This window comes from Pseudopipra pipra, chromosome W (assembly GCF_036250125.1).
Source record: "Pseudopipra pipra isolate bDixPip1 chromosome W, bDixPip1.hap1, whole genome shotgun sequence".
In the NCBI taxonomy this organism is placed as follows: Eukaryota; Metazoa; Chordata; class Aves; order Passeriformes; family Pipridae; genus Pseudopipra; species Pseudopipra pipra.
In genome coordinates this window covers 47,077,242-47,091,050 of record NC_087580.1, presented here as the reverse complement: position 1 = coordinate 47,091,050, position 13,809 = coordinate 47,077,242, and positions in this window count along the sequence as shown.

Here is a 13,809-nt window from a genome sequence, read left to right as displayed (position 1 = left end):
TCTGACAATATGTGGAGGCAGTTACTTTCCCCCTAGTTTGAAGAGGCACAACTCTAACTTCAATTCTGTATTTAAGTAAATACTACAGTTGAGAAGCTATCTATGAACCTGAGTTTTCACGATGTTTTCTGAAACCATGAATTCTTACTACCCAAGAGGAAAAAAATTATCATGGTGGTTTTATGTCTGTTGAGCTTAATACAGGAGGACACTGACAGCAAAAATAAATTTGAAGCTGTTAATATATTTTCTTCTGGAAAGTTTATGCTTACAGTTGTTTTTTTATTAATTGCATTTTTTTCAATTCATTTTTCATTTCATGTCTAGGCTTCGCAAACGAAGATTTAGGAAGGACTTTACCCACATTTGCTACAAGCGCGCTGGTGACTAAAGAGGCCAACGTGAAATAGACAAGTCTGGTTGCAAAAGGCACAGCAGAAAGACTCCTTGGATGGTATCGGCAAGACACGATTCTTTCTGCGTTGTCTTTTCTCCTCAAGAGTGATCCTGCGTGCGTTCTCAAAAGACACAGCAGCGTTATAGATGGTGTGTCTCCAGACCTCCTGATTGGAGGCCAGAGTAGAGCAGTTATGTTGATCAATATGGCCAAGGCTGAGATGTTGTTTCAGGGAGTCCTTGTATCTTTTCTTCGGGGCTCCTCTCTTGTGGCAGCCAGTGGCAAGTTCACCATAAAGCATGATCTTAGGGAGGTGGTAGTCCTCCATCCTGGAGATGTGTCCTGCCCAGCGCAACTGTGTTCTCAGCAACATGGCCTCAATACTTGTGACTGCTGCTTGTTCTAGAACAGATGTATTAGTCACATAATCTGACCAGTGGATGTTTAGGATTGTACAAAGACAGCAGGGATGGAAGCGTTCTAGGAGACGCAGGTGGTGGCGGTAGATGACCCATGATTCGGATCCATATAAAAGAGTAGACAACACAATGGCTCTGTAAGCACTGATCTTTGTCCTTTTCTTCAAGTGTTTATTTCACCAAACTCTTTTATGGAGTTTTCCGAAAGCTCTATATGCCTTTGCTAACCTGTTGTCTATCTCTCTGTCGATCTTACCATCGGAGGAGATGATGCTACCTAGGTAATTAAACTGCTGGACTGATCTGAGCTCTGATTGGCCAATGGTGAATATGGGGATGATGGAAGACTTCCTGAGGTGCAGGTTGAAAAAAGACTTCTGTCTTCTTTAAGCTGACTTCCAGCCCAAAAAGCTCAGCAGCCTCAGCAAAGCAGGATGTTAAACGCTGCAGAGATACTTCTGTGTGGGCGACGAGGGCGGCAGCGTCAGCATAAAGCAGCTCCTGGACAAGATGATTTAAGCTCTTGGTGTGGGCCTTCAGTCGCCTTAGGTTGAATAGGCTTCCATCAGTACGATATCGAATGTAGATACCATCTTGATCATTGAGGTCTGCCGTGGCCCTTTGGAGCATCATGCTGAAAAACCTTGTGAATAGGTGTGATGTAAGAACGCAGCCTTGTTTCGCACCATTCATTGTTAGAAAGGGCTCAGAAAGTGAATCACCATGTCTGACTTGGCCGTGCTGATCCTCATGGAGTGAGATGATCATTTTAAGGTACTTGGGGGGACATCCTAAACGTTCCAAAATCTGCCACAGACCTTTTCTGCTCACAGTATCAAAAGCCTTGGTGAGGTTGACAAAGGTTACATAGAGTCCTTTGTTCTGTTCCCTACACTTCTCTTGCAGTTGTCTTAGAACAAATACCATGTCTGTGGTACTCCTGTTAACTCTGAAACAACATTGGCTTTCAGGTAGAATTCCTTCTGCTATACGGGTATTAGTCTGTTCAAAAGTATTCTTGCCAGGATTTTGTCAGCAATGGAGAGCAGAGTAATACCACGGTAATTTGAGCAATCTGATTTAATTCCTTTCTTCCTATACAAAGTGATGATGACTGCATCTCGAAGGTCTGATGGTAATTCGCCTAGTTCCCAACAGCGCACCACAAACTCGTGAAATTTAGCATGGAGTGCTTGGTCCCTGTGCTTCCAGACTTCAGGTGGAATTCCATCAACCCCAGCTGCCTTTCCAGTTTTCACCTGCTGTATGGCCTTAAGAGTTTCTCCCATAGTAGGGGCAATGTCCAATTCATTCTTCACCAGTTGCTGTGTGATGGACTGAATTGCTGAGTCTTGCACTACACGGTTGGTACTGAAAAGAGTCTGAAAGTGTTCAGACCGATGATTCAGAATGCAGATTTTATCTGTGAGAAGCATTTGACCATCTGAGCTGAGTAGAGGGCTTTGGACCTGGTATGTAAGTCCATATGCTGTTTTCAAGGCCTCATAGAATCCTCTGTAATCTCCCGTATCTGCGCATAATTGAATTTTTCCTGCTAGATTGATCCACCACTTGTTCTGGATGTCACGAAGTTTCTGTTGGAGCTTGCTGCATGCAAGATGAATGACCTGTTGGCAGATTTTCGAGTTTAGGGACAATAGAGTTTTTAATCATGAAGCCAGCTCCTGAAAGATGCCTTTCGGTTCTGGGCTTACCTGACCAAAAGAGTGTGTAACCAGCACCATGTTCTCTAAGGCTGCCTTCCTCGTGGAGACGAACTTCACTGAGAGCAACAATGTCGATGTTGAGACGTCACAGTTCATGAGCAATTAGGGCAGAACGACGCTCAGGACATCCACTATCCACAGTATCAAGCACGGTTCTGATGTTCCAGCATGCTAATGTCAATCAGGGTCGTGGGTTTGAGCTCCAAGTTGGGCAAAAATTTTTTCAATTATTCTAGTGCTAAATAATGACTCACTAAAGTGGTGATTGAAGATTGACTAAAAAAGTGACAGTCTTTTGAAATTATTTTTTTGTGTACATGGCTTGTCTGTCTACTTATTTTAAGAAAACAGGCAGACATGAGTGTTAGTATTAGACCTTTCTTAATTGTGCTGCTTCAGTTTCAGACTTGGGAAGACTCTGCTTCTCTTCTGTTTTTCTCTCTATAATTCTTTTTTTTTTTAATAGAACCTAAAAAAACCCCTTTAATTTAAAAGTAATATTTTTAAGGGTTGTTTAAAATCGCTGGATTTAGAAGTTCAAAGCAAATGTGTTGGTCCACATGAAATATCATCTCACCTCACCTCATCATGGCTAGGCTTTGCGAACAAAGATTTAGGAAGGCTCTATCCACATTTCTTACAAGCACGCTGGTGGCTAATGAGGCCAATACGAGATAGACATATCTGATTGCAAAAGGCACAGCAGAAAGACTCCTTAGGTGGTATATTCCGCAAGGCATGATTCTTTCTGCATTGTCTTTTCTCCTCGAGAGTGATCCTGCGTGCGTTCTCAAAGGAAACAGCAGCGTTATAGATGGTGTGTCTCCAGACCTCCTGATTGGAGGCCAGAGTAGACCAGTTATGTTGATCAATATGGCCGAGGCTGAGATGTTGTTTCAGGGAGTCCTTGTATCTTTTCTTCGGGGCTCCTCTCTTGCGGCAACCGGTGGCAAGTTCACCATAAAGCAAGATCTTCGGGAGGCGGTGGTCCTTCATCCTGGAGACATGCCCTGCCCAGTGCAGCTGAGTTCTCAGCAACATGACCTCAATATTTGTGACTGCTGTTTGTTCTAGAACAGATGTATTAGTCACATAATCTGACCAGTGGATGGCAGCAATGATGGAAGCATTCTAAGAGACGCAGGTGGTGGCGGTAGATTGTTGATGGAAGGGAATGGACAGAGTGCTCCAGGATCAATGTGATCAGGCAAATGTCGGGTTTATTAGGAGAAAGACAGATTATATAGTGCTCATGACGCTTAGTTTCTTGTTCACACTACATTGGTTACATAGGGAAAACATATTGTGGTGTACAGCACTAATTAGATAACTGCAGGTGTCCATAGAACTTGTTTTCTTGCCAAAAGAACTCCTCCTTCACCTTGGCACAAGGCCTGGAGCCATATTAGTGGCGCAGCATTTTTTATTATCTGCACCCAGCCATACCAAGGTGAAACACACAGAAATGCAAGGGAAATTGTTCACACAATTTTATCCTGTAACAGTAAATGACCCACGATTCGGATCCATATAAGACAGTAGACAGCACAATGACTTTGTAAACACTGATCTTGGTACTTTTCTTCAAGTGTTTATTATGCCATACTCTTTTATGGAGTTTTCCAAAAGCACTATATGCCTTTGCTAACCTGTTGTCTATCTCCCCATCAATCTTACCATCCGAGGCGATGATGGGTAATTAAAGTACTGGACTGATTTGAGCTCTGATTGGCCAATGGTGAATATGGGGATGATGGAAGACTTCCTGAGGTGCAGGTTGAAAAAAGACTTCTGTCTTCTTTAAGCTGACTTCCAACCCAAAGAGCTCAGCAGCGTCTGCAAAGCAGGATGTTAAACACTGCAGAGCTGCTTCTGTGTGGGCAACAAGGGCGGTGTCATCGGCATAAAGCAGCTCCCGGACAAGATGGTTTAAGGTCTTGGTGTGGGCCTTCAGTCACCTTAGGTTGAAAAGGCTTCCATCAGTACGGTATTGAATGTAGATACCATCCTGATCATCCAGGTCTGCTGTGGCCCTTTGGAGCATCATGCTGAAAAAGATTGTGAATAGGGTTGGAGCAAGAACGCAGCCTTGTTTCACACCATTCATTGTTAGAAAGGGCTCAGAAAGTGAATCACCATGTCTGACTTGGCCGTGCTGATCCTCATGGAGTGAGATGATCATTTTAAGGTACTTGGGGGGACATCCTAAACGTTCCAAAATCTGCCACAGACCTTTTCTGCTCACAGTATCGAAAGCCTTGGTGAGGTCGACAAAGGTTACATAGATACCTTTGTTCTGTTCCCTACACTTCTCTTGCAGTTGTCTGAGAACAAATACCATGTCTGTGGTACTCCTGTTGGCTCTGAAACCGCACTGACTTTCGGGTAGAATTCCTTCTGCTATAGTGGGTATTAGTCTGTTCAAAAGTATTCTTGCCAGGATTTTGCCAGCAATGGAGAGCAGAGTAATACCACGGTAATTTGAGCAATCTGATTTAATTCCTTTCTTCCTATACAAAGTGATGATGACTGCATCTCGAAGGTCTGATGGTAGTTCGCCTAGTTCCCAACAGCACACCACAAAGTCATGAAATTTGGCATGGAGTGCATTGCCCCCATGTTTCCAGACTTCGGGTGGAATTCCATCAACCCCAGCTGCCTTGCTGATTTTCACCTGCTGTATGGCCTTGAGGGTTTCTCCTAAAGTGGGGGCAGTATCCAATTTGTACTTCACCGGTTGTTGTGTGATGGACTGAATTGCTGAGTCTTGGACTACACGGTTGGTACTGAAAAGAGTCTGAAAGTGTTCAGACCATCGATTCAGAATGGAGGTTTTATCTCTTAGAAGTGTTTGACCATCAGCGCTGAGTAGAGGGCTTTGGACCTGGTATGTAGGCCCGTGTGCTGTTTTCAGGGCCTCATAGAATCCTTTGGCTCTCTCTCTTGGACAACTCTGTGTCTTCCTTGGCTGCATGCTGTCTCTGCTGCTTCTCTCTTATCTCTTGGCTCTCTCCCCCTGTCCTCTCTACGCTGCTGCCTCTGCCACTGCTCCGGTGGAGGAGAAAATCTTCCAGCTTCTCAGTTACAGATACTTAGTCCAGTCTAACACTGTTCTAAGTCCCTGTAGCCCCCCAGCCGGGGGCTGGAGGGGGCCCAGCCCCCAGTGGGCTCCTGCCCTTTCTCCTCGTGGCTTTCGCAACATGGCCACCTCTCCAACAACAACTACAACTACAACTCTTCTTTTCCGGTCTGGGTGATATGTTTATATTTTGCAGAAGCGCTTATTGGCTCAACCTCAAGGGAAACCACCCCCTGGGGGTTTACCATTTTATAACTTCAGGGGGAAAACTTTTTTCCCCCGCCACAATGTGTTTTGTAATCTATTTTTCCTCAACCCTTTGGAGGATTGCATCTTTGTATACATTTGATGTAAGGTAGGGTGGTGTGGGAATCAGTTAAGCCAGCAGCACCAGCATTCAGTTAATTAGGGTCAAAAAGGAGTGTTTTGGCCTTGACTGATGTTTTTGATAAAGAGAGTGCTGTGTTCTCAAAGTGAAAACCACTTTGAACAGTCTTCATGATAGCGTGTGTTTTTCTCTCGTGGCTGAACACAGCCACCACATGATGCAAGGTGAATGTGTGGGATCAAGGCACTGGTTTAAGACGATCCTGGGAATTCTGGTTAACTAAAAGACGAACACCAGGTGCTCTTTACAAAGGAACCATAATAAAAAGGGAACGCCAAAAAGATCAGCAGACAAATTCTGAAATCAAACTCTGTGTGGTGGCAGCCTCATTTCTTTCGGTGCCAATAGGGTGGCTTTAGGGGTTACAATTTCCCATTCCTGAATGTCTATTGTGTGATAATCAAAAGAAGTGTTTACCCATAAATTTCTCCACGAGATGTTTTGTGGGATTGGATTCCTATTAATGGAACTTCTTTTGGGTACTGCAAAGGAAAATGGGAAAACTGCTCATGCCACGGTAAGTGACCCAGCATTGTCAAGTTAATGGGTGGGATAAATCCACCTGGAACTGATGTGATGAATTGCCCCTGAGGAATCCAGGGCCTTCCAGGCCATAGGACCTCGTTGATGTTGTAATATCACGGGTACCTGGCCTATTTTTGGAAGGTCTGTCATTACAGACTGCCCCAGACTTTTATCACAGAGAATTGCTTTCCAGCTTCATTTTATTGGGGTGACTTTGTCACTTGGATTTGGGTAAAAAGCCCTAGTTTTGGGGGTTCTTCATTCTCCCCATCTGTTGTTTAGGTGATAAACTGCCTGAGACAGGTCAGACAACCAGTGTGCCTGTTTCAATCACATTGGCTCATGGGAAATATGGTGCATGAAAGGTCCACCGTATTTCTTCTTCTCTTGTGCAATTTTGTATGTCTTCTGATGTAAAATGGCTACCATTGTGACTTTGAATTTCTTTTGGAGTAGGAAGATGATCAAATCAATTGTTTAACACTCCCACGGTATTAATACTAGTAACTTTGCTTACAGCTGTTGCCATGACTAATCCTGATACTACCTCAGCTCCCACCAAAGTATATTTCTTCTCCATACTGGGTCTCAGTGGTCCTATGTAATCAATTTGCCATGTTTTCCACAGTAGTCTGTCAGTTTTAATATGCAGCAAGTCTGCTTGAGCTACATGATTTCTCATCAACATGAGCTGGCATTCTAGGCACTTGCTAATGAGTCATTTGCACATTCTCTGGGACACCAGCCACCCACGAGCCCTACATTCATGGTAAAGTACCTCTCACCCTTGATGCCCTCCTCTGATGTGGGCCCATTCAGCTAGCCTTTCCCATCCATCATCATCTATTTTCCCATCTATTTCATCTGACTCTGCTATATCTATTTTATTTACATGGGCTAGTTGGTCAGTGTATGCATTCCATTTACTGGCTGGGTCATTTCCCTTTCTATGTGCCTTTACCCATCCCAGGGTGTGGTGGGTTGACCTTGGCTGGATGCCAGGTGCCCACCCAGCCACTCTATCACTCCCTTTCCCAGCTGGACAGGGGAGAGAGTAAGGTGGAAAACAACTCGTGGGTTGGGATAAGGCAGTTTATTTAAAGCAAAAGCAAAGCAAAAGCTTGCATGCACAAAAGTAAAGCGAAAGATAGCATGGTTTATTCTCTACTTCCCATCAGCAGCGATGGTCAGCCACTTCCAAGAAGCAGGACTTCAGCACGCATAACAGTTCCTCAGCAGGCAGCCATTGGAGACAATGAATGCCCACCTGCCTGCTCCTTGCCTTAGCTTTTATATCTGAGCTTACATCATATGGTCTGGAATATCCCTTTGGTTAGTTTGGGTCAGTTGGCCTACTTGTGTCCCAGAATCTTGTCCTCAGTTGAGGAAGGAATGTTACAGTGTTGGTGCTGTGCTCAGCAGTAGCCAAAACACTGGTGTGTTCTCAACACCCTTCTAGCTGCCAATGCAAAGCACAGCACTGTGAGGGCTACTGTGGGGAAATGAACTCCAGCTCAGCCAGACCCAATACACAGGGCTAAAGGCCTTTTCCATCCAATTTCTAATAACTCTTGCCAATCCTCTTTCTGCCATACACTTATGTTACTCACTTTCCAATTATTTCTTTCCCAGAACATTATCCAATCAGTGGCTCCCTTATACACTGATGTAGGAAGCGTGTCCAAGGTACGGGGGATGTACTGGGGCAGAGAAAGCCAAGTAGATAACCCTATTGGTTAAGAAGGTCACATGATATCAGGGTATAAAGGAAAGCGCCGATTTCAAATAAATCTCTTTGTCCTCCATCTCAGAAGAGCGTGTTCATCCTTCTTTATTATATAAAGGTATAACGACACGTGGTTCCTACACACTGACCATGAGTCGCAATAAATAGCCTCTGCTACTGTCTTCCCCTGTAATCATTATGTCATCTATATATTGATAGACAGTTATTTCTGGGGGTAGTCTAATACTTTCCAGCTCCCTAGCTAAAGCACAATGAGCCAATGCGGGTGAGTGCTTGTATTCTTGGGGGAGTCTACTGAAGGTATACTGTTGCCCATTCCCAGTAAATGCAAATTGATTCTGTTCTTCCTCATCTAAAGGAACCATAAAGAACATGGCTTTAACATCCAGTACAGCCATCCATTTGTGACCCTTGCTTTGTATCTCATTATTCAGTGTGGCTATATTCTGAACTGCAGCTGCTAGCAGTGCTGTATTGGCATTTAATTTTCGATAGTCTACTCTTAGTCTGGTTTCTGGCAGGCCACAAAGGCAAATTATAAGGCAAATGTGTTTTGTGCATGATTCCCCTGGGTTTTAAATTCCTGATTACCTCTGAGATGCCTGACTTTGCAGCATTAGAGATGGGGTATTGTCTATGGTTTACTACAGCAGAGACTAGTAATTTAATTAATTTCTTCAGAAAATAGACTTCTGTCAGATTGATGTCTCTGGTTTTGTGAGGCTGGTAATCATTAATATCATAGCCAAAACTCCACATTTTTCCTTGATGTCACCATCGTTTTCATTTTAGAATGTCTAACCCCAATATACTCTGACCAAAAGGCCCTGTCACAGCAGTTATTTTAGTTGATTGCCACATCCAGACTCTTCTTAAATACCTCCAGGGATGGTGACTACCACCTCCCTGGGCAGCCCATTCCAATGCCCAATCACTCTCTCTGTAAAGAACTTTCTAATGTCTAACCCAAACCTCCCCGGTGCAGCTTAAGACTGTGTCCTCTTGTTCTACTGCTTATGACCTGGGAGAAGAGACTGATACCCATCTGGCTACGACCTCCTTTCAGGTAGTTGTAGAGAGTGATGAGGTCTCCCCTGAGCCTCCTCTTCTCCAGGCTGAACAACCCCAGCTCCCTTAGCCACTCCTCATCGGACTTGTGCTCCAGTCCCTTCACCATCCTTGTTGCCCTTCTTTGGACATGCTCCAGCACCTCAATATCCTTCCTGAACTGAGGGGCCCAGAACTGGACACAGTACTCCAGGTGTGGCCTCAACAGTGCTGAGTACAGGGGAAGAATCACTTCCCTGGTCCTGCTGGCCACACTGTTCCTGATCCAGGCCAGGATGCCATTGTGCTTCTTGGCCACCTGGGCACACTGCTGGCTCATGTTCAGCTTCCTGTCAATCAGAACCCCCCAGGTCCCTTTCTGCTTGGCCACTCTTTTCCTTATTTAACTGATAGTGCAATTCTTTCACCAAATCTTCTAAAGATCTTATTATTTCACCTTCAGATTTCTGAGTAACTAATCACTCCTTTTGTGCTACTATAACAGCAGCACCCAAAACGGTACATACAACTGCCTTTCCTTTGCCAGGTTTTAGTTTACGTTCTTCTGTCAGGATTGTAATCCGTTCCACCACTGCTTGTGGGTCATGTCAATTGTTATGTGCTCAGGTCATACTGTGAGGAGAAGTTTTTTCATAGCTTTTTAATTTCATCACGAGGGGGCACTAATTCGTTCTGAATCAGTCATTAACCCACTGAGGGTTAATGCCTTTCTCCCCATTAACACTCCGAGGATCAGCTTGACTTTTTCCTGGGGCAGATTAGAGTGCAATGACACTGAATGACTGGTGTGTATATATACATATGTATATACATATATATGGCAGGTTTATTTTAAAACAATTTGGTTGTAATAGAAAGGAGGTATGTAGCCATTTTGGTTATTATCTATAGAAATATAACAATAGAGCTCTACTCTGTGCTGGTGTGGCTTCACCTTGAATATTGTGTGGAGTTTTGGGCACTATAATATAAGAAACATATTAAGCTATTGGATAGTATCCAAAGGAGGGTGACAAAGATGGTGAAGGGCCTTGAAGGGAAGCCATATGAGGAGTGGTTGAGGTCACTTGGTCTGTTCAGCCTTGAGAAGACTGAGGGGAGACCTCATAACAGTCTACAACTTCCTCATGAGGGGAAGAGGAGGGGCAGGCACTGATCCCTTCTCTCTGATGACCCAAGGGAACAGCATGAAGCTGTTTCAGGGGAGGTTTAGGCTAGATATTGGAAAAAGGTTCTTCACCCAGTTGGTGGTCAGGCACTGGAACAGGCTCCTCAGGTGCCCAAAATTGTTTTGCATCACAGCTAAGGGTAGCTTCCCAAGCAAGTGGGCCATGAGGTTTAGTCAGTCATAGGCACAGTTCCAATTTGTGGTAATTTTACCATAACAGGTTGTCTTGGTTGCAATGCTGTCAGATGTTTCCCTTTAATAGAAGGTGGAGCATCTGATTCAGGTTTTGCAAAGAATGCTCAGCTTACAGGGTTCCGGGTGGGCCCATACTGATTATTTAGTTGGTGAAGTACTCTGGAAAGTCGAGCATACCACTTAGAATATCTCTGCTCTGTCTCTTTAAATGCAGTCAGGAAAGGTCTCTTTGGTCCGTTAGGGCCAGTTTGAAATAGGTTACAATAAGTACCATGGTCTACAAAACCCCATTCTGTGATAATAGGATCATGGGGGCATACTCATCCCAGTCTAGGCCCCTTTTAGGTACTGGAAGGCTGAAATAAGCTCACCCTGGAGCCTTTTCTTCTCCAGTGGCTTTCTGGGCTGCGAGTGCACATTGCTGAGACATGTCAAGCTTCTTGCCCACCGACACCCCCAAGTCCTTCTCCCCAGGGCTACTCTTAATCCATTTTCCAAGTTGCAAATTGTGCATACAATTTTTTTTCTAAGATAAAGGGCCGAGTTTAATTTTAAAGTTCACCCCGTACACCAAGGGCTTGTGATAGACTTTTTTTTCTTTCACCTTCATTTCTGTTCCCTCCTAAGTGAAATAATTTGTTCGCAAAATCTTTATTAAGTGAAATAGTGTTTTGAAATCGTGAGGGGCAAACACCTGGCACAGGCCCCCCCCAAAATCTGCATCTATTCCCCCTGGCCACATAAAAAGACTTTTTAAAGTAAGGGATGACCTGCCGATTAGCAAAGCTGCTTTTTTGTGACTCAAAGGGCTACATGTAGCAGTCGGCAGCTGCGCAGTCTCTGTATCTCTCAGCATTACCTCTGTATTGCTAGTTGTGCTGGCGAGCAGTTCACAACCCCCTGTGAGAAATAAAAACCCAGAGTCGGGTGATTTCCAAATAGAATTTATTATATGATAAAAGCAAATTCAGCACTGGGTGATCAGGGAGGGGTTTTAACAACTCCCAACGCCTGTCACACCCAAAGAAGACAGTTGTTCTACATTTATTTCCAGCTAATTCATGAATATTCATTAACATAAGCATAAACATTACACATTGTTAAGTCAGACATTCAACAGATGTTTTCTTAACAAGAATATTATCTATAAGTATCCATAATATATTGTCAAGTTGGACATTCAGCAGATGTTTGCTTGTTATCTATACAAAGTTATAAATTTTTAAGAAAGGTGCTATTATCTAGCTAACTAAACAAATTTCCTTCACTATAAATCTTACACAAGGTAAAAGGGAGGTAACTTGTTTTATGTCTTTATAGGGGCCCAATTAAGTTTTACGATTTGTTTTTCTTTTCTCTCTCCAGGTCATATTGACCTTACACTGTTTTTCTTTTTAATTAGCCCGAATCATTCTCTCAGTTTATCACAATCCCTCCTCTCTTTCTATAAAATTATTGATTCGAGTTTTTTTGCTCTAATCTAGACAATATTAATTTGACATTTTCTTCATCCTGGGAAGGTGGAGTTCTGGTGACTAATAGTACTTTGGCACTTTGAGCAGTCTTTGGATCTATCGACATTGTTGATATTTGCATTCCTTGTACAAGAGAAACTATTAATTTAATGAAGCAAGGGATTAGACATGGTAAAAATATTATACTGGCCAATGCGCATAATAAAAAGAATCCTACTTTCTTCCACCAAGCTGTTCCTAACAAGTTATCCCACCATTGGCTGTTGAGCATGGAGTTCCATTTCTGTACGGGTATGTGAGTCAGTTTTCTGATATCCTTTGCGATATCCATAACTGCCTGTCTATTATCATCAATTTGTAAACACCAATCTGAGGTGTTGAATTTACCACACACACCCCCTTCTTCAGCTAACGGATAATCTAAGGCAAGCCTATTCTGGTACACAGCTGCTCGAGTTTTTGATTGCTGACTTGTGATTAGATCCAGAGTTTGAATTGTCTTATTGGCTACTATTTCCATGACTGCCTGAAGGCGTATAATTCTATTTAGCATGTATATGGGGGTTTGATAACCCCAGGTCCCATCTTGGGCCCAAGTAGCTGGTCCGTAAGTAGCAATGATCCGCTCAGGAGGCCATTCATCATCGTACCACTTTTGGGTTCCTCCAATGTCATCCCTTTTTTCTCGTCGTATGGTTCCATAATCATCATACAAGGGTACACCTAAATTCATACCCTTTTCGGAGGGCAGTAAGAAGAACCCCGGTTGGATTATACCCAGTGTACAGACTCCTCTCCAGTCTTTAGGGAGCTGTGTATATGCTCACTTTCCACATATCCAAAATAATCCTTCTGGGGCTACCCATTCTAAATTGGTACTACCTGCTTGGTCCCAATATATTTTCAATTCTTTTATGCTTTCAAAAGGATTTTTTTAATTTGTTTTATTACACCACCAGCTTTGAGCTTCATGCCATGTACAACCTGCAGTCATATTGTTAGTCCAATATCCTAATGGTTCTTTTGGCCACCAAAATTCTCCTGTGGTATTTATAATTTTCACTGATAGGCATGGGGACTCTCCTACTTTAGTTCTATATGTTTCCCTATCTCTTCGTTCAATGCATTCTTGTCCGACTACGTCAGAAATTAAAATCCAACCTTGGGGCCTAGATTCTGGGAGTGATTCCCTTTTAAAATTTCCCATGGAGTGAGGCCAGTCCCTTTCCAGGGCCACTCTCTGTCATCAAAGGTCCACTACAAATCCAGCACTTAGATAAATCTAAGGTTTGAATAATATGTTCCATTAGATCAATATATAGGTTAGTTCCATAACCTGGGAGTTGCCAATCTTCTCCTAGTTTGTCTTTTAATTTCTGGTATAAGTCACCTGTGTTGGAAGGCTTTCCTTGTGTGGTTCCTTTTAATGTAGTTTGCACCCTCTGTTTTATTATTTCCTCCCTTTTCAAGTCCTGCATTCCACCCCCGTCAGAAATGTCCCAATGAAACAAATCCATTCCTCTCCCTTAGGACAACTAAGTCCCAACCTGGTTCCCCCTTTTCCTAAATTTTTTGCTACCCATAGTTGCCGAGAACCCATGTTGCAAGTGTTCAGTTGTCT